General features: G+C 47.6%; 1 protein-coding gene across 5 annotated transcripts in view; it reads right to left on the minus strand.

The window, feature by feature from the left end:
• TIAM1 (TIAM Rac1 associated GEF 1) overlaps positions 1–21,280 on the minus strand; it is a 163,479-nt gene that overhangs the window by 132,257 nt on the left and 9,942 nt on the right. For 4 of the 5 annotated variants that reach the window (XM_085528103.1, XM_015881158.3, XM_085528092.1 and 1 more), the window contains exon 2: positions 3,231–3,473. The exons of the other annotated variant lie outside the window; for it this stretch is intronic. The gene's annotated coding sequence lies outside the window, so the exon portion shown is untranslated. The remainder of the gene's footprint in view (positions 1–3,230; positions 3,474–21,280) is intronic. 5 annotated transcript variants of the gene reach the window in all.

Genomic DNA, 21,280 nt, shown 5'->3' on the forward strand with positions numbered 1-21,280 from the left:
TTCTATTCCAATTGTAAGCTTTCAGCCACAGGAATATCTTTTGAAGGTTAACAGATGGCAAAGATGGTAAAGTGAGGACAAAGAGGGGAGGCAGTCATAAAATTACTTTCCATTTTCTACACTAACAATGAAGAATGGAAACTCGCACGCTAATGTTAAGACACACCAGCTCTGGATGACACAAACAGGAAAAGACTGTATAATTTATACTTGAGCGCCGTATCTTCTGGTCAGCTTTCTGCTGAACTCAACTGAGATTACACAAAAGCGTGCATATCAAATCTAGGAAATTGCCAAACTCTGCTCGGTAGAAGAGTGCTTTGCATGCCAGAAGAAAGCTTCTGTAATTAAAATAATATCTCCTTTACAACTGAGAAGAGAGAATATTTAATTAGGCTTTAAAACTGTTGAGAAGAGGCTTATATAATAATCTTACTTAGGCCATACAGTCAAATGAAAAGTGCCTACTAGGATTTATTCAGAACTTAAGTGCACTTCACCGGTAACAAATAACACTCCCAGTAAAACGTGACATTAAATCTAAATTATCATCGTCTTCTCCTCCATTTCGATTCCTGAAATAAAAAAAAGTTTAAAGTGATGAGAGATTTAAGTGTTGCTAAATGAAACTCATTAAGGTACCAGAGTTGGACATGACTGCTGCACTCCATGCCCCCACTCGGGAGGATGCTGAGCACAAAGCAGCCACTGAGGCTGAAGCCCAGACACGGAGGCAGGAATGGCTGGGGACAGCACAGTAAACCAGAAAGCAAGGCCTCCCCATTTCTGCTGAATGTGCAGAGCTTCACAGCAGCCCAGGGCTCTAACAGCAGTCCTCCTTTTGTTCCTTCACTCAGGAAATGGAAAATTAACTCTCACTTGATGGAGTGCCATGGTACATAAAGATAAGGAACCAGCCCAACTCTTCAGGGCTCCAACTGTAGCTGCCTTCAAATCCTTATCAGCCACAGCAACGCTCACAAGGTTTTGTGCTCTTCCAGCCACCTCCCTATGATCCCCTCAAATGGGACTGCTTTGTATGTGGGATTTTCCTCACCAATCACATACAACTGGTAATTCCACATATACACAGTGCATTCTGCTGTGCAAACTCCAGCAGTTCCCTGTAGCGTGTGGAGGCAATGCACAAAAGTAAGGCACTCTGCAGTTTCTGCAGCAATCCAAAAATGCCACTCAAACCCCCTAAAGTGTACTGTGCACACGGAGTAGGTTAATAAAGTCTTGTTCCGTCTACATAATGTTAGAAGCTGTAACTTTAACAGAGCATGCAAATGGTTAAAATTCTCCTAGAGCAGGGGTTTGTGAGGCTGTACAAAACAAACAGCTGCACAAACGTGCGATTAGGGAAGGAGGATGGAAGCTACCAGGAGGTCTGAAGTGTTTGCAGTGAGATGCATCCAAAGGCTTACCCAGCCTCCTGACAAGCACCACAATGTTAAAAGGAGCTTTAATCTACCCTAGATCTGTATAAACAAAGATCATAGGAACCATCGTACGCACCATCCTGGGAAAGAGGAACACAGGCATCATCTTTCACTTTGTAGCTGGAGAGGAGAGAGGAAAAGGAAAGAGGGAAATGGAATAACCACACACACTACAGTGGCCCGGCATGAACAGGCCTGTTCCTACTGTTACTGTGGGTCATCAGGATAATTAAATCCTTCATAACAGCCACCGAGCCGCATCAGAGAGCGCGTACAGCAGCCAGCCAACTTCTTCAAGTTTCACAAAAGCACTGCTTGGCGTTTTCAGGACGGATCCTGGCACCGCTCCTTCAGAAGCACCGCAGCAGCACAGTGCAGAGCCGCAGCATCCTGGGGACACTGCGGTCCCACCACGGCTCAGGCAGCTCCCGCTGTTTGGAGGAGTTGATGGAGAGGTCAGCCAGAGTCACTGCGCTTCTGCCTCCAGCTCACCTCCCCCGCTGCAGTTTCTAAATTAATCAGGGTCTTTAAGCTTGTTGGCTTTTATTGCTCTTTCTTAAGAAAAGCACAGCTTTCACAGCACAAACTACGGGGTTAAAATCCCCAGACGAGTGCAGTAAGTGCAGTTTGCAATTCGCCCCTGCCCTTGCTCATCCGCGCGTACTCCCTTAAGTGACTCCTAAAATCTAGGGTAGGAAATGCGCTTAGCTTCTCCTTTATTCTCCCACCCCAAAACATTTTAATCCAAACGCTCCCGATGGCTACAGCCAGCAGACGGGGGGCAGATGGGAACAGCAACTCTCACGTGTTGTAGGGAGCCAGCCAAAGCCTGGAACTTTGCAATGGCTGTCCCGTGACCATGTAACACCTTTTCTCATAAAATAAATCTAGCAAAAATACATCTAACTAATAATTGGAAACTCCCTGTTAAACTAATCACAGTGCTGTGCTTGGGCAGGGAGTGTTACAGCTTCCCAGGAGGCGGTAACAACCAAACACAACAGCCACTGCCTCCTGGCAGGATCAGCTGCTTGGTTGCAACAGCACGTACCTGTTAGCACTGGCAATTTACAACTGGAAAATATTAGGGAGGGCAGATTAACTGCTACAATATGAAATTTCCATGCCTTCATTTTGCATTAACAGCTTCACGGTTAACAAAAGCCCCAGGGAAAAGCATAAAAGAGAGATTTAAAAAAGAGAAAGCACACTCCCTCTTATTTAGGATATGTCCGGGGCCAGGAGCATCCTTGGGAAGTCGCACACCATCCTCTGTATGGCACCAGAAACAAGTGAGGCTGCCACACTTCCAAGCTGGGAGTTGGCATGGTGATACCCCCTAGAGCCCTCGGCCAGCCTTGAAGCCCCCTCCACACCACAACAGCCACTGCTGGGCCAGGAGAGCAGTAGGAGGCTGGTGATGGACAGTAATAATGCTGTCTATGCTCCTCCCCTGCCTTCCCTACTCTTCCTTTCCATGCAGAGTAAGGGTAGGGGCTTATGCATTGACCCCAAGCCTACAAACCTCTTGCATACATCCCATCCTCACCAAGACCTTGGCACAATGGCAGCGACAGTGAAGTGGGGACCACTTTATCAGATCACAGGCACCACAAGGGTTGGTGACAGCCATGGGAAAAACCCTAAATCTTCCATCTGAGGGTAAGCTCACTGTTAGCCCAAGGCATGGGACCAGGCTACAAAGATTCCACAGTGACACCCATCACGATGCTCACACCTCCGGTCCAGCCTGCCAGTATGTAGACAACCTGCAATTGTACTCACCTTGGCAAGGGTCTAACAAGTTCTAGGTGAACACGGCAGCTCCAGAGAGTTCAGCATCACCACCTGCACCGGGGCACCTTGCAGGCAGAGTCTCCGATTCTCCCTCCATGAAGTCCCATCTGGCCCTGGCTGTTCCTCCTGCTGCTTCTCCTTACTTAGGACGGGCAGAAAGAAGCTCGTGGACAACCGGAGGCACGCAGCTGAAGCTCCAGTTAGCTTGCCGTGAGATGCCAGCGCTCTCCCCTGTAGGAAGAGCAAACACAGAGCTGACACGTGCAGCCTCCAGCTTCGGTGTGGCGTTCCGCTTGTGTTTTATGTAACCATTTATGACTGTTATTCAATCATGAAGGAGAGCTTACCATGGAAACTGCAAGGAGGTGTTTTGTTTAAGATACAAAGCACTTTTTAAGTAAGAGCTGTTCATCTCCCATACGCAAACACCTGAACTGCACTCAAGGCTTCACATTTAGATGTATTTTCCAGACGACAGCCAGCCCTAGTTGGAAACAAAGCCTTTCCCCCCAGCTCTCCCGGAGCTAAGGAGCCAGGTGAAGCAGAGGCACAGATCAGCTCCTCCGCGCGGCCATTATGCAGTTCTGTGGGAAATGCCATTTTTTCTGCTGAGGTCCCATGGGAGCATGTCAGCTCAGCAGGCTGCCAGCCTCCAGCAGCTCCCCAAAGCACTAAGCCTCTGGGACCGGTCCCGATTCTGCACGGTCCGTGGCCAGTAGGTAACGACCTAGTAATCCAATTAGGCAGCAGCATAGGCTGTCTAAAGAAATAAAACAAAAGGAAACGGGGAAGAAAAACAAAAACAAAACAAAAACAGGGCAGAAATTATGCCTAGAGCAAAGCGTATCCTCATTATTCCCTTAATCTGTCGCTGCGAGCGGAAGCTTAGCTGGGTGTCCATGCGTGGGGAGCTGAGTGAGCTGCAGGCAGCTCAGCTCACAGCACAGCTGAACTGCTGGTTGGCTGCAGAGAGGCAAAGAAGGGATGCCCAGAGCCTGGGTGCCAGCCTGGCTGTGGCCAAGTTGCAGGGCAGCTCTGCAAGGCTCCTTGCAGTGCACATCTCAATTGCACAACCAGAAGGTGCTTTCCAGAGGATGCTCTTATTGGAGCACAAAAGTGAACACAAGAACCCACCCTTTCCGCTTTAAGGTCATACCCCCAAGGGAATGGAGGGAAACTGTTGTGCAAGGCACTGCAAGAAATATTGCAACTGCAAAAAGGGATTTCTGGTTACAGAGAGTGCTCTTCTCACACACCTAAAGAAGTGAATGCAACTAAAACATGGAGCTAGAGATCGCAGGTGCTGACAGAAACACAGTCATGGCTGTTTGCAACTCCACCACAACCATGGCTGAGCATGGCCAGACCCCACATTGTAGCAAGATGTTTGGAAGCACCTAGACACTCTGGACAAGGGAAGACCTGTAGGGGCTGCCCTGTCATAGAATCACAGAATGGTTTGGGCGGAAGGGAGCTCAAAGCCCACCCAGCCCCAAACCCTGCCATGGGCAGGGCTGCCCCCCACCAGCTCAGGCTGCCCAGGGCCCCATCCAACCTGTCCACCTGGCCCAAGCAGGCACAAAGCTGATGAAGCCCCATCCAGGGAGAAACCTATTTTGCAGGAAACAAAATATTTTTCTATCCTCTCCATGGGCAATTAGCAACACAAGCCTGAAACGTCAAAAGCTGACTCTTAATTACTAAAGTCAGCACTTAATGACTCCAATTATATTTCTACTGATTTCTGAAAATTGGATTCTCCACTACACTTGCTATATTTAAATTAGTTTCTTACCTCATTTGCAGTAATTATACTTTGACAAACCAAATTAAAATACAGTTGATTTCTAAAACCCTACTTAAAAATAGTGAGGATTTAAGAACAAAAATGTTTTAAGCCTCCCATCATCCGCATCTTCATTGCCTTCCATTCAGAGCTTGGGAGTCCTGGAGTTAAAATGATGAGAGAGATGTCAAGGACATCTTTGCTAAATACCACAGAAAGGAAATAGTGTTTTAGGTCTGTGATACAAAATCAATTTCTTAACCCCCTGTCCCACAAGAATAAGCTTTTCTTACCCCAGAAATCAAGGCCAGGTTGGATGGGGCCCTGGGCAGCCTGAGCTGGTGGGAAGCAGCCCTGTGCATGGCAGGGGTTGCGGTGGGTGGGCTCTGAGGTCCCTTCCAACTCAATCCATTCTGTGATTCTATGATAAGAGCTGCTCTGCTGGGGCCTGCCACCATCAGTACCAAGAGGATTCCAGCAGCAAAGCAATAGCGTCTGAACATATATCTGAACACTTATCTCAATTACCGCTACACCACTGCATCTGACCCACATGCTGAGACCACAGTACCTACACCTGGCACCAGAATTTTTCTGAGGGATAAGCATGGCTTCTACAGCATAGACCCATTAGGGGATGTTTATCCTATATTAGGAAATTATTTGCAGGTTCTACTGCACGGTAACATAAGCAATGGAAAAAGACAAGAGAGCAGGCAGCAGCCCGGCCACAGCCATAGGAGCTGCCAAGCATCCACAGGAACAATGCCAAACCCGAGATGCCCACACTGGCACGGCTGACACCATCACAGTTCAGGCAACCACAAGCGGCAAGCCTCAGCATCAGATAAATTAATCCTAGTGCTTGCAGGACTGGTTCCTAAAGGAGATGCAGAGACCAGCATGCCATGTCTTCCTTGAGCTCCTTACAACATCAAAAATGTCGCTGCAGCTGGACAGGAGACAAAGCAAACCTCCCACACGTGTGCAGGACACTTAGTGTTAACCAGAAGCAAGAAAAGGAACACAGGTTTACAGGGCCACCCTTCCACTTCGACACAGGCAAATAACACACCAATGCCACACTACTTCTTGCAGTAACTGTTTCTCATGGTGTTTGTTTCTGCTATATTTTTATCCTCACCCTCTGCAGCTACCCGTTACTCAGCAGTGGTTGTTGGATTTTATGCTTGCATATGGTTTAAGGGGGGGGGGGTTGTTTAATGTTCCCTGTATGTAAATAACGACATGCTGGCTCAGCCCCTGCTGTGCAAGCAGAGAACGATTAGACTATAAATCTCGAATGCAGGAATGTGTCAGGCCGGCTTTCATCCACCTATCCATCAGAACTCACTCCTTGCTACACTTCCCATCTCCCCCTCGCCCATCAAAGCCCACTGCTTTTAATGAGCACATACAGCAGCAGGAGGCAGCAGCCCAAGAAGGGGAGACCGACTGACAACACTGCACTGCCAGGTGTGGGACATGGAGCACGGGGGACAAATGTTGCCATGTTGAATGATTTGGGCTCTTACCCAATTTACGGCATAGCTCTGGTGCTGTTCCTCGAAACCAACTCATGTCTTCAACATAATTTATCGTCTTTTTAATATAGCTGACAGCATTCATTTCCAATCAAAGATCACATGCCAAGCACATTAAAACCATTTTATTTTTGCAAAAGTGAAAGCCATGAGAGCCAGAAGCAACATGAACGTAACCACGAGCATTCCCAGCTTTTTCAGTGTCAGAAACCAGCACACAGAATGGCCTGCTGAACTCTCCAAGGTGCAGAAACACTCTGTAAATAAATAAGAGATAATTCACTGTTCAGCCACTCCTCCCTCCTGGCTGAGGAAGATTCAGTGGCATGGTGGTGATGGGTCGGTGATTGGACCGGATGACCTCACACTGGCTCTCAACCATGCTACAGGCACAGGTAAGAAGACAGCAGACCTTCCACTCCCAGCACCCACAGACTGCAGGCATGGCAGGCAGATGCAACAACAGCCAATTTCTCTCCTATACAGCTGGATTTTGTTGGTTTAAAAGTCCTGTCTCTTCCCATGAAGCGAAACCAAGCAACTTGTTGCTGCCCATGGAGGGAAGAGAGTGGTGACTGCTGACAGCCTTGGCAGACAGTGAGACTTCTGCATGCTCCAGAGCATATCTATATCTCCATGTGCAGGCCACCTCCAGCCAGCACTCCCTATGCAGCCTCCCGCCTCTGAGGTGGAAGGAAAGGTTTTGGGATGAGGACAGGAGGAGCCTGTTGAGAAAAAGCAGGAAGAACGTCAAGGAAGTGAAGGAAAAGAGCTGCCCTCTTGCCCATGAGTCCTTCAGCTTCGGATAGAGATGGAAGATGAGTCCTCAAGGGGTACAAATTACCTTCAGGAAAGAGAAGGATGAGATGGTCAGCCCTTCTTGGGAGCTGCTGAAGAGGCACTCTCAGTTGATCTTTTATTTCCCAAGTTTGGCAAAACAACTGGGGTGGGACAAGGCTAAAAAGAAGGGTTAATTAAACAAACAGAAAAGAGCAAATAGGCAAGAGCCCTTAGAAATTGATTAGATAATAAAAGTAAATGACTTGGCAAAACAAGCTTGATTTCATTGCCAGAGTTATAAAAACATCTAAAGGATAGAGTGCTGCTTTAGTGATCGATGTTCTCACTCTGTGTACCTACAGAAGTGATAGGTACTGGGACATTTACTGAGGTAAATGAAATCACAGTCAAGTCACCTCCTTCTCTACTCTGTGAAAGGAGAAAGGGCTGCCAAGGATATCTTTCTCCAGAAAGCAAAGCACCACCAAGGACTTAGGAAAACGCTCATGTTGCCAAAATAAAACTCAGAAAAGTATATTCATCAGGCTTATGTGGCATTTGTCACTTTCTTGTCTGGAAGAACAATATGTCAACATGCAGTGAGGTGACCAGAACCAGAACACTGCCTACACCGCCTTCTCTTCCCTCCCCACACTTCTGCTCTATAGCTACCCGCCATATTTTCCACTCCCTCATTCAGATCCATTTCCATCCACGTGGGAATCCATACAGCCAGGGGAAGGCCCAGAGCCCTGGGAAGAACTGCACGTGAAATATAAATCACGCCAGTGTTACTCAGCTGATGACCATCTAATCCTTCTCTTGTAATACACTGGCAAAGAAAAGAGACTTCGGCTCAATTTCACAAAATTGAAGTATTGAGTCATCTCGTTGGTGAGGTCAGGATAACAAGTAGTGTAAATTTACTCACCACCACCATAAATCCAAGCATCGTAATGCTGAACTATGTCAGTTGCCGGAGCACAGTGCTGTAGACTGCTCTGCATTTTTAACCTTGATTGTACATAACTGTTAATCACTGACCCATTCTTAGGCAGTCCCAGGCTGGAGTATGTTGCTAAGCAACCCATTTTTGTTCCAGATACTTTTTAAAGCTAGTTTAGAAATGGCCATAAGTCAATGAAGTGAGTACCGAGACTGCTGCGACAGATCTGGGATCAAGGGAGACTCAACTAATGCCTTGACCTAAAACATAATGACATAATAGCATCCAACTCCACTTTGCTGTGAATCAAAAGCCCCTAAAGAAGCCCCTATACCACTGCAGCCCCTTACACACTTAATTGCCTCTTGCTTTGAAAGAGTTCCTGCACACACCACCTGCCCCCAGCATGAGAAGACAGAGGTGAGGAGCAACATTTCTTGAAGCCACAGTAATTGCAATCCACTCAAACCCAGAGCCATTTTCCTGGTCTACAAGCCCCCAGGTAATGGCAAGCCCAAAAGAATGCAGTCCAAATTGAGCCTGAGAATCACGGAGGACATTTCTCCAGCCCAGCAGCACCATGCAAGCAGGAGATTTTAGAAACAGAGTTTTATTAGGCAAAAACACACTGTTCTTAGGAAGCTGATGGGAACATAATTAGTCTCCCAGCCAGAAGTGCCAAAGCTTTTTGTAGAATATGATGAGAAATAATCAGGTAGAATCAATCAAGCAGAGGGCAGAAATAATCAGGTACAGTTTTGTATGTATGTGTTGCTGCAAAGCACTCTCCCCATAGCTTGCAGGGATCTCTGCTCAGGGATTCTGTCCTTCTGGCAAGTGAGCACTGGTGGGAAGGGGGTGGCCATGGAAGGATGGAGAATCCAGCACTTCCACAGTCACAGAATGGTTTGGGTTGGAAGAGAGCTAAAAGCCCACCCACCCCAACCCCTGCAGTGGGCAGGGCTGCCCCCACCAGCTCAGGCTGCCCAGGGCCGCATCCAATCTGGCCTTGAGCACCTCCAGGTATGGGGCACCACAGCTTCTATGGGCAGCTGTGCCAGCGCCTCACCACCCTCTGGGGAAAGGATTTCCTTACAACATCTAACCTAAATTTCCTCTCTTTTATTTTAAAGCCATTCCCCCTTGTCATATCACCATCAGGCCATGTTAAAAGTCAGCCCCTTTCCTGCTTATAATCTCCCTTATGTACTGGAAAGCCAAACGACATAGATCTACTTTTCTTTTTCCCCATTTTTGTAAAACACTTCAAAAAAAGAGCCACTGTACTATGTCATCTCAGAGAATTATGTCCTCCTCATTGTGGTATTTTCATCATCTCATTAACAGCCACTGTGGTATATTACCCTTACAGAAACTTGGGTTTCATCCTGTAGAAATCAGTCACAAAAACACTCCAGATTTAAACAGAAGAACGAGTGAACAGCCACGCTAATTGTCAAGGAACTGGAAAAGTTTCAGGATTAGGGAGGAATATGCAGACAGGAAAGCGCCGAAGTTCTGCTTTTTCTGCTGCCCGCCACCTGACCCTTTCTTTTTTTTTTTTTCTTTTTCTTTTTTTTTTTTTTTTAATAAAACCTACTAGTGTAAATTAGACCTTTATGATTAGGTTCATAAAGCATCTGACCGAGGCCGTGGCTACGTGCCAGAGTGAAGGCTAAAGCAGCTGAATACATCCTGCCTTCAGAACTGCTCCCATTCTATACATTGATGCAATTATGGCCTTTATTTTTAAACTATAAGACCAACCTAACGCAACAAGCAGCTGTGTGAACAGGCACAAAAGCCACCAGCAGAGGCCAGAGGGGTAAAACAGAGCAGAGCACCCAACCAGCGGGGCTCCAGCTGGACACACAACATCAGCAGGGGGCAGGAAGGACATGGGTGCCCTGAGCCAGCGTCCCCTCACTGCTGGGTGGCCCTGGGGTGGCAGGACCGATGGGGAAGTTGTGTCACCCTCCTGAGCATCACACACCACCTGCACACTCAGCTTTGCTAATCACAGAATCATAGAACCACCAAGGTTGGTAAAGACCCACAGGACCACCCAGTCCAAACACCCACCCATTACCAAAGCCCTCACTAAACCATGTACCTCAACACAATGCCCAAACGTTCCTTGAACACCGCTAGGGTTGTCAACTCCACCACCTCCCTGGGCAGCCCATTCCACTGCATGACCACTCTTTCAGAGAAGTAGCATTTCCTAATGTCCAGCCTGAACCTCCCCTGGTGCAGCTTGAAGACATTCCCTCTAGTCATGTCATGAGTTACACGATGGAAACCAACCACCAGCTCACCACAACCTCCCTTCAGGTAGTTATAAAGAGCAGTAAGGTCTCCCCTGAGCCTCCTCTTCTCCAGGCTGAACAATCCCAGCTCCCTCAGCCTCTCCTCATAAGGCCTGTGCTCCAGGTCCCTCACCAGCTTTGTTGCCCTCCTCTGAACACATTCCAGGGCCTCAATGTCTTTCTTGCAGTAAGGGGCCCAAAACTGGACACAGTACTTGAGGTGCTTTCTACATAACATCATGAAGGAATTACAGTAATATTACTAGCTGAGAAATGACCAAGCGTGAAGAAGTCACATAAAGCCAGGGGCCCCAAGAGCAATTTGACCACTTCTGTTCAGACTGTTTCTGGTGGTTTGCTATAAAGAGCTTATAGCCTGAACCCAGCCAGCCTTCCCTGCTAGTGTTGGGTCTGAGTGAGCCATTTATCCCGCTCGGTGACACTCAACCAAGTTATGCTGCTTACAGATTGTCACTGCCTCGTCCGTCATTCCAGGCAACACGACACCATCACCTCCAGCTGACCCCTGAAGTAGAGGATTGTTTCATGAAAAATACTGAAGCCGGTTTATGGCAATCTGCCTTCCAGACAGACAGACCTTGCACAATGCCACGCCGCATCCCAAGACCCGCCACCGCCCAGTGTGAGATAAGCACCCGCAGAGCAGGGGAGGTGACAAGCCAGGAATGCAGAACTAGTGACTCCAACAAAACGGACGGGATTAAAAAAAACAGCGCTTCCACCAGTTCTGCAGAGCGAGAGCTAGAGACCATCGGGTAGGAAAACCTGCCAAATGAAACTGCTGGGAGCCGGACTGCTCGCTGTTCACTTCTGCAAGCACAGCTTCTAGGAAAAGAAAACAAACCCCTTTTGGTCCTCAAGTACAAAACCTGTCCTCAGCTCCGTACTCTGTCTGTGCACTGGGACTGTGCTGTGTGGCTCCCCTGCCCCATGAGCCCATGCAGGCAGGCACCAAGCAGGCACTGCTGCTTAAAACCAGCACTTCCTTCTCTTCTCCCTCATGCCCACCACACACAGACAGATAAATGTATGCTGACGTTGTCACCTCCCCACGGTGCCAGGGGACAGACACCTAGCAGCGTACCCAGGAAGGCCAACGACATCCTGGCTCATATCAGAAACAGTGCAGCCAGCAGGAGCAGGGAGGCAATCATCCCTCTGCATTCGGCACTGGTGAGGCCACACCTTGAGTGCTGTGCTAAGTTTTGAACTCCTCAGTACAAGAAAGACACCGATGCCTTTAGAGCGTGTCCTGAGAAGGACTATGGAGCTGTGAGGGGTCTGGAGCACAGTTCTGATGGGGAGCAGCTGAGGGAGCTGGGGTTGTTCAGCCTGGAGAAAAGCGGGCTCAGAGGAGACCTCATTGCACTCTACAGCCAACTGAGAGGAGACTGTGGTGAGGTGGGGGCTGGCCTCTTCTCCCAGGTAACAGCGATAGGAGTAAGGGAATGGCCTCAAGTTGCAACAGGGGAGGCTCAGGTTGGTTGTTTTGAACAATTTCTTCTCAGTAAGAGCGGTGATGCAGTGGCACAGGCTGCCCAGGGAGGTGGTGCAGTCACCGTCCCTGGAGGTGTTCTAGAGCTGTGTGGATGTGGCACTGAGGGACGTGGGCAGTGGGCATGGTGGGGGTGGGCTGATGGTTGGGCTGAACCATCTTAGTGGTCTTCTCCAGTCTTAATGATTCAATGTTCCTCATCCCCCTTCTGTGCCGCGGCACAGGAACACACGTGTAACAGTGCGGAGAGCTGATACAGCTGCTTTTGTGCTCAGCGTCCTCAGGTGAAGTAAATCCATGCTTCCAGAGGGCCATTAATCCATCACACTTTGGCTATAAAATTCATACAAATTATTTTTATTCATAATTGAGGTCTGTAAATGTGGAAGTTAAATTATCATTTACAGTATAAAATGAGACAGAGCAGAAAAACAGAATAGCGACAGCTCTCTGCACAAATTGAGAGGAACTGTTGGGGGATTTATCTAACAGCAGCTTTAGGTCACAGCATAAATTTCAGCATCGCTGACAAGCTGCTCAGACCCAGCCACAGGAAACCTTCCCATCTCAGGTGTCAAGCTAATCCCCAAACTCAAGTGCCCTCAGCTGTGTCCAATAATCCCCCTTACCCGCCAATACAAGCACACCTGCAGGAAACCCAGCATTTCTTTCTCACTTGGCTCCTCAGCTGGAAAACAGGCTGATGGAAACACAAAAGAACTGCTCCTTGTCAATATGCATGGAGACTCACCTTTCCATTCGAATCAGGATGCAGCAAAAGAGAGAACATACAGGGAAGCAGATGGCCCTGTGTCGAACACAAGGTGCAATTCACTGGAGGGACTGAGAGTGAGGCAGGGAGCAGGGCTGAGCAAGCTGCACATCAATGCCATCGCAGAATCCAGTCCCGCTGTAACACGTCCTACAGCAACGAGCACTGCCTCATCAATTCAGAAGGGAAACATTCTAGAAAGCTTTTTTGCTTTTTGTTCCGATGGCAAAGCAGCATCGGAACGAGCAACGAGAATGAAGACAGATTCAGAAACAACTTCTTCCCATCCTTGACAGCCCATTGATGCAGATAGCAGCAAAACCTACAAGAGCAAAAGGATCTTTCCTCCCTTATACTAACCTAGTGTTTTGCTTGGTTGCAAAAGGATATTCAGGCTGACACCGTGCTAGGGAGCGTGGAAGCAGACAGTTATACAAAGAGGTTGGCAAACAGACGTGTCCCAGGACACCACTACCCAGCCAGGCAGCCAGATTGCAGGAAGGGCAATGGCTGTGATGAAGACAAGGTTAAAACATGAAACCCCTCTGATTCTGCACGGCCAAATATAATTACACGTGAACTGCAGGAAAGTTTTAGTGCTGCGTCCTCACCCCCAGGTACCCTCACATCTGGCTGAAGGCTGCCAGTGCTCACACTGTCAGGACACACAGCAAGAGGCCCCTCACTAAGCCCCTTGGGATCAGCTCTTCCCTTGGCAAGGCAAAACCGTGGAGCTAAGTAACAGCACGGTGTGCTGGCTGCTGAGAGAGCAGGCGCTGAGAAGACGGGGAATGTGGATAGCAGGAACAAGAAGAACCGCTCCGTCTGGTCTCTCCTCCTCAGGCACCCATTGCTGTGAACCCACCATCTTGGTGAATCCAACCAACTGGTAAGTCCCCTTCTGCCACTGACATACTAAGGATGCAGAACCTCAGCTAAGGACCCACATCTCGCCCATGCTTCAGCTCTGCAGGCCCCCAGTGAGTAGCTGTTCCATAAACACAGCTCAGAGGGAGCACTTCCAAAATGCCTGCAGATACGCACACAGGTATACAAGTGAGGGCCAAAAAACTGGACTGTTTTGGAATATTTGAGGTTTTAAACCTGTGGTTTGTTTCTTCTAACATATCTATTACATATAATGAAAACACAGCCACTTTTTCCATTTCAATTGGAGTTGTTCCATACTGCATCTGATAGTTCAGGTCCCACACAGACCAAAGAACACGCATCATATATTTACGCACAGTCTATATTTACGTACCGTGAGCGTAAGAGTTAAGCAGATGCCCAAATCTCAGCAGGATGGTGACTGATGTTTCAGTGTAGTTTCCAAAAGAGCTTATATCTGTACCTCTGGACTGAACTATGATTTTGTTTGTGAGGTGGCTCAGATTGATGCCATAAAATAAAGAGGTAAGTGGAACAGGCTGCCCAGGACAATGGCCACAGCCCCAAGCTGATGGAGTTCAAGAGGTGTCTGGACAATGCCCTCAGACACACGGTCTGATTTTCAGGTGGTGCTCTGTGGAGCCCTAAGTTGGACTTAGTGATCCTTGTGGGTCCCTTCCAACTTGGGACAGTCTATGATTCTCCAGTTCTAAGAGTGAAAAGAGGGAACAGCTGAAGCATACATCATAAGGTGTGGATGTCCAACCTTTGGGCATGACTGACTGAGCCATGCTGAGTGAAAAGGAATTATGCTGCACATAAAATAATATTACATAGTTTTGTTAATTATATACATTACCTGTTTCTTTAATATTTTTTATTAAAACATAGAAGAGGGCAACAAAAACAGAGAACTAGTGGGCTGGACACGTATGCAAGGTGTACCCCATTGCAACAATGATGAAAGCAAAAAGACCTTCCAAAAAGCCAGTGGTATTCTTGCTTGCAAACATTTCTACTGCTGAAGACCCCAAGAGTCACAGCCACTAAATAAATTTAAATACGACTCCACTTCGGTAAAACACCACACATCCTCCACTCCTACTACATAAACCCAAAGACCTGACAGGATACTGCCAAGCACAGATACTCACGGTCCAGCCTCACAGCCCTCCAGCTTGCCATGACCCGGCATAAGCCTTTGGGATGTGCAGGAAACAAGTGGCAGGCAGAACACCCAGATTCTGTTTGCGCATTTGTTGTTTCACTTAATACCAGTTAATCCCAACCACATGAGCTCCCGCTCGCTCAGAGACCCTGTGAGCCCTCTGCCTAGTCTGGGTGATGCAATAGTGCTGCCATCCAAGCAGGAGCATCAAGTGTTGAACATGGGCCCCCAGAAGGAAAGGGATCACAGCAGAACTGCCTTCAAAATCAGAAAGCCAAAACCCAAGCAATCTACTATTGCTAAGTAGTGTGTACATGAAGCACTTGAGTACAACAGGCTATAAAAAAGGCAATTTCTTTATCAGCATCACTTTTGTCAGCAATGGGATGCAAAAAGTAAAACCACGTTCTGCAAACCACCTTCACTAAACATAACACAGAGCACATCAGGCTCCATAAGTGCCACTCTTCAGCTGGGGATCAAGCGCTTGTCCTCTAATGAGCATTCCCAAACCAGAGCAGGCAACGACCACAAAACAATTACACAGAATAACACTGGAAATTCCCAATTAGGCACAGCGTATAAAAATGCTTCGAAGAAGAACAAGAACTCAAGAAAAATACTAATTACATATTTTCACACTGCTGCAGACATTACTTATTTAAGGGAAAGCACTTTGCTGGAAAACGTGTTTCTTTTAATTATATAATTCTGACCTCATCCACAAACAAGCACAAGCAATGGAAAACACCAGAGAGGGGCTTTTAAAACAGAGCCCAGTCAAGGAGAAGAACGTGTGAAGGCAATTAATGCTTTTTTTGCAGTCTGAAAGGTATTTATCATTTGGTTTTGCCCACGGGAAATAAACACTGTCACAGTGTGATAAAACACTGTAACAGAGTAAAATCCATTCCTGCCCCATCCTCACTGCTGCCTGGGGAAAAGCCTCTGCCTGTGCATGAAGGAAGAGCGGGGAGCCCCAGGGTTGGGTACTGCACACTCCCAGCAGGAGCTGGGAGGTCCCTGGGCTGCTCCTGGGATGCTCCTTGTGTGGCTTTTGGTTCTGTGCCCATCCCAGCGGGGCCAGCACAGCTGCTTGTGCCATTGCAGCCAAAGAGGCTGGATATGGCTGTTCCTGTGTAGAAAGCCATCTCTAAGTATAAAAACTTTTTACTTCAGCTTTGTTTCTGTGCAGCTGAAGCATCCCAGGGTGCCTGAGGCTATTGGAACAAACATTAAACTTGTGAAGCCGTATCAAACACGTCAGCAATTGGACGAGTCGGATCACTGAGACCAATGCCCACACTGGCAGAACACACCGCCAACCCAGCTACAAGCACCGAGATCCAAGGGAAGGGGATGGAAAGAGACAAGGAAAAAATTAGACAGATACATGGAGATCTAAGAAGAAAGCTCCATGGGCAATTAAGAAGGAAAAGAAAATGTAAAACTTCACATCAGAAGAGAAATCATCACCCAGGCTATTTTGTTTCATTAATTTTTAAGCAGTACAACCCACTCAAGTACAATATCAGATAGAGAATTTATATTTTTAGCCTTTTGAAGCAAGCCTTCTTCCGCAAAAAGGAGAACCAATATCACAGCAATTCATCCACAGTGGAAAAAAAAAAGGGACTCCCTCCCTCACACAGTGAATTCAGTGGCAAAACTCTATAAATATTGCAAACCAGTTCCAGCAATACACGTGATTTAAAAGGAACTCAGAAGCCAAGGCTTAAACTAAGCCATTAAAGTCAAATACTATCACAGTAAAGCGTTCAGCAGTAGAATATGTGGAGTTTACATTTTTTCCCCCTCTAATTTATGACTGTGCTTTCCTTGTGACCTGGAAACTGTATTGATCTCATTACCCGGAAATCTGAAAGCTAGGAGGACATCTCTCCAGCCCTACAATGGCCTGGCAGCATAGAGAAGATCAGCTCTCGCCACGAGCACTGCACGCTGCTGCACTTCTCCATCACCTGCCTTGCTTCAGTAGGGAACTGCTGCTGCCTAAGAAGCCAGGGAAACAGCAAATCCATAAAGCCACAACAGAGATGCAAAACTGAGCAACAGCAACAACACGCACCAAAGATGTGTCCCGCTATTTCTGCACAAACTTCTTCTAAAAGGAAAAAGGAAAGAGCAACCTGCTGCTTAAAATAATTCCTTGAAGGCTATGTAAAATCCATCAATTCTTTGCTAAAAGGAAACATCCTGAATGAAGGAGAAGCCCCAGAGAGAAAATAAATAAACTCATCCCACAACCGCATACCATTTACTTAAGGCCATTGTGATGAATGCACGCGAGCGGCCTTCATTCAGGGCTTCCCCTGCTCTTCCGAGCGTTCAACCCTTCTGCTCCTAACACTGAATGAAATAAATAAATGAAAAGAAACACTCTGTGCATGAGTAACTCCGGATGTAAATATTCATTAAGGACTATTCTCATTGCTCCTGATGGGGGTCATCCACAGTGCGGAGCCATTCAGACCAGTTATAGGGCTGCAAGAACAAACCACGGCCACGCTCCCTCCTGAGCATTGGCTTTCATTACAGCACACATGGGACTTAGAGCAGCACAATTAAAGCGAGCCCAAACAATCCTATTACGGCGAGGCTGGCGAGCTTCATACAGATAAGCTTAAATTCATACTTAATTAGCTGCTTTAAGAACGCTCAACAGCCTCTTTCCAAGACTACGTCCACAGAAGTGGTGCGACCACCAGATGTGCTGCCAACAAATGGAAGGAAAAACAAAGCCCATTCCTGCTGTGGACGAGGCCCTGAGCACCACAAGAGCCTGTCTGGAACAGCAACACCCCAGCAATGGGGCCATACAACCCCACGAGGGCTACAGGCCAGGCAAAGGCTGCACTTGGCTCTCCAGGCACTGACCTGGAACAGAAACATCACAGGTATCAGCTGTCACCAATACTTGTGTGCATTAAATGACAGAGGGGCTACTTTGTGCACGGCTCTTAACCACGTGGGGCCCTCAGGCCACAAGCATGACCCTGCTCTAGCACAAACAAGAGCGTGCCACTCTACACTCAGCTCCAAAAACAGCCAAAGAAGCTACTTGACCAAAGCAGCAGCAGGTTTACTTCAGGCCTTTGGAGTGCAAGCAGGTATTACAACCTGAGCACAAACAGAGCCTGAAGTGGCAGCAGCCTCTGGTAACAAGAGATGAAAACAGACCCAAACAGCAGAACAAGCCTTGGAGGAATTTAAAGCGAGAAACCCAGGACCTGAGCACCACTTTGATGCCATTGCAGCTTCAGCTGTGCAGGTGGATGGAAAGGTACCGGAGTCCGAATTCTCTTACAGATTTCAGAAAGCTTTATCTTATAATAAGTTACACCAAAATCTCCCCTTTTGCATTTCAATGATTTGTCTACAGCAGAGGCTACTTCTGCACAAAGCCTCCTCAGCAATGTCCCTACACTGCACCATGGCTGTAAATGAAACAGGAATGGGACACCCAACATTTTAACATCAACTATGAGAAACAGTACTTCAGATGCAGAAAACATCGGCACAGGTTAATGAAAGAGAAAGTGATTCAATAGCTCAAAAAGCTTAGAAAGGCAGAACTGCTCTGCTAAGGAAAGAATTTTAAAGGAAACCACCTTCTGATGAGTGACGCTGCTGCACCTAACTTGAAAGATGAGATTTAAGGTTTTGCTGGCCAGTGGGTGGAACTCCATTGATATCTCCTGTCCCGCCTGCTCACACGGGAGCCAGGGCTTGTTTTATGGCACTGTACACCGTGACTTCAGCCTGCAGCTTGAACTGGCTAGGAACAGTGTGTCCCCAGCGAAGCATTAAGGTCTATGGGCGCAACCAGACCTTCCATCTCAATACACTAGTCGAATATACCAAGTCGCAACAGAAATCGAACCAGTCTTGAAATATGTAATAGTGCGTGCAAGAAATATGCTCCATTTGCTCTGGGAAACGGAGCAAATCCTGGCACTTCCCAATTCTTTCAGAAATGCGGTCAATTTCAATGTCTCAAGAAAGAGAGGTGATTCCCGTGGCACTTGGCTTTCAGCACTTGGCAGGAGAAGGGAGTAAATTCAGTCCACTTAAATGAGGACCTAAAGGTTGAGAGGGAAGGGAAGGTGCACCAGGAATCCCTGGAAGCAAAGCAATTAACAAATGGGGTGCAGTCAGGAGGGAAGGGAGCACCTCCTGCTAAAACAAGACAGGCAAGCACTTAGCGGGCAGATACTGCTGCAGATCTGAGATTTATTTACTTGCCACGGTCAATTGGAGAGAAGGGAAAAAACAAATAAACCAACAACCCACATGCATCCCTCTCCTTTGCGACACGGTGTCTTCCTATTTTGCATGGCTTGTGACACCACCAAGCAAAGGGAAAGCCCAAAGCATCCTGCAAACAGAAAGAAGAAAAGCTGGTCTTTCATGGGATAAAAGGAGAAGGCAGACTATCTGCCCCAAAGTACAAACAGGTTCAGGCACCTTCTCTTGAAAGATAAAGGCGGTTTCACATGTAATTCCTCCCACCATCTCAAGGCAGCTTTAAAGTACTCGGGAGAAGGAAGGAAGCGTGCGTCAAGAGAAGATTGTGCATTTGCATCGGACACTTTGATGGCACAAACACTTTTGCAAACCCACATTTATTAAAGTGATGATAATGGCAGCCACACACGAGTACAAGCAGAATGCAGGCTCTGCCAGGCACGGTGCTCTGCCTATGCCACAAACAGCTGCCTCATCTCCTCCACGCAGCTCCGGCTCACCAACCTCACTCTTCTCAATTAAGCTACCAGACTTCTCTCGCTAACTCCTACAGACTGCAGACCCAGTCCTCTCCTACTGTAGTTTCAGCTCAAAGCAACTTTTGGCACAGCTCTCAAAAGGAAGCAGTTCCAACACCAAAGAGCAAGAAAACAACTGATTGACGTGGAAAGCGATGCTCATTGTCACAGATCAGATAACGAACGTGCTAGTACTGGAAAATAAACCAATCCGATTTCCAGCACAGCAACCACTCCTAGGTAACTTCCAAAAATGCTTCACAGTTCTTACTGCTTTGTTGAAAACCCTTGAAAAGTACACAAAATAGCTTCTGCTTGAGAGAAGGTACGTCTGCTTTGAACAAGACAGCCACCAGCCTTAATGGGAGACTGTCGCAGACACTGTGTTGTATCCACGTCACTTCCATCGTTTCTCCCTCTCGTGCCAGCTCAGGACACGCTCTCAGCAGCTGCAGGTCTATTCAGCATCCCTGCAGCTGAAAATTGGCTCCATGTATAAATAGGGTCTCATAATGCAGATGCCTCCAGAAGACACCCACCCAGCAAGAATGCTGACAGACTCCCTATGTCTGCAGCTGGATGCTGAGAAAACACTCTGACGAGCCCTCCCCAGTTAAGAGAGGAACTGACACACAGCAAGAGGCTTTCCAGCTCCAAAACCCGAGGTAATGTGGCCCAGAAGACAGCAGAATCAATAGGTCCCTCTCTCCTGCGGTAGTCCGTGTGCAGGTGCAAATACCACAGCACCAAACCTGGGCTTGAAGAGGTGCTGCTCTTGCTGCTCTTTGGGTCTACAACCTCAAGCCCAAGAATCCCTAACCCAGGACCATTTGCATTACTCTGCTCCTCACTCCCTCATGTGCTTGCCAGGAGGCAGCATTCATGAGCTCTTCTCTCTTGCATCCATCACAAGAGTGACCTCCTTGCCGACCGCAGCTTGGCTGCTCACTGACTCTGCAGACCTTAAGCGTTTGCAGCAGGCAGCTCTCCAGAGGCACTTGGAGCATGGCCATTCCCACTGCACATGATGATTCCCATCGGGGTATCCTCACTCCCCCCAGGGAATTTGGTGAGGATTTCAGCTGCCGTGGATCCTGAGGGATCTCAACCAGCAGCAAAATTGTGCTCTTGCTACCTGAAACACAGTCACTTCCTATCATCCCACATTTCAAGGAGATTTGGGTGCTCTGCAGAAGTTAGGAACTTGATTCTACAACTGCACCAAGCTGACAGCTTTGTTTTTAATAACAAGGTGCAGTCATCTTTTCAGCTGCTCCCACTTCAGGGCAAAACAAGCAACAGGCAAAGTGCTGACAAAAAAAAAAAAAAAAAAAGAAAGTCATTAAACTTGTAGGACTACTCCATTTGAATGGAACAATCCTAGACAAAGAGAAGGAAGATATTATCCAGACAAGCCCATATTTCATGTCTGAGCTAACAGTCCAGATTAAGAAAATGAACTAGAAGGGCCAGGGCCAGAATGGCAGCAGAAACCTGGCTGCTCAGCAGTGAATAAGCAAATGCACAGGCTCGCCTCGC

Source organism: Coturnix japonica, chromosome 1 (genome assembly GCF_054131305.1).
Source record: "Coturnix japonica strain WE chromosome 1, WE-NBRP24, whole genome shotgun sequence".
Taxonomy (NCBI): Eukaryota; Metazoa; Chordata; class Aves; order Galliformes; family Phasianidae; genus Coturnix; species Coturnix japonica.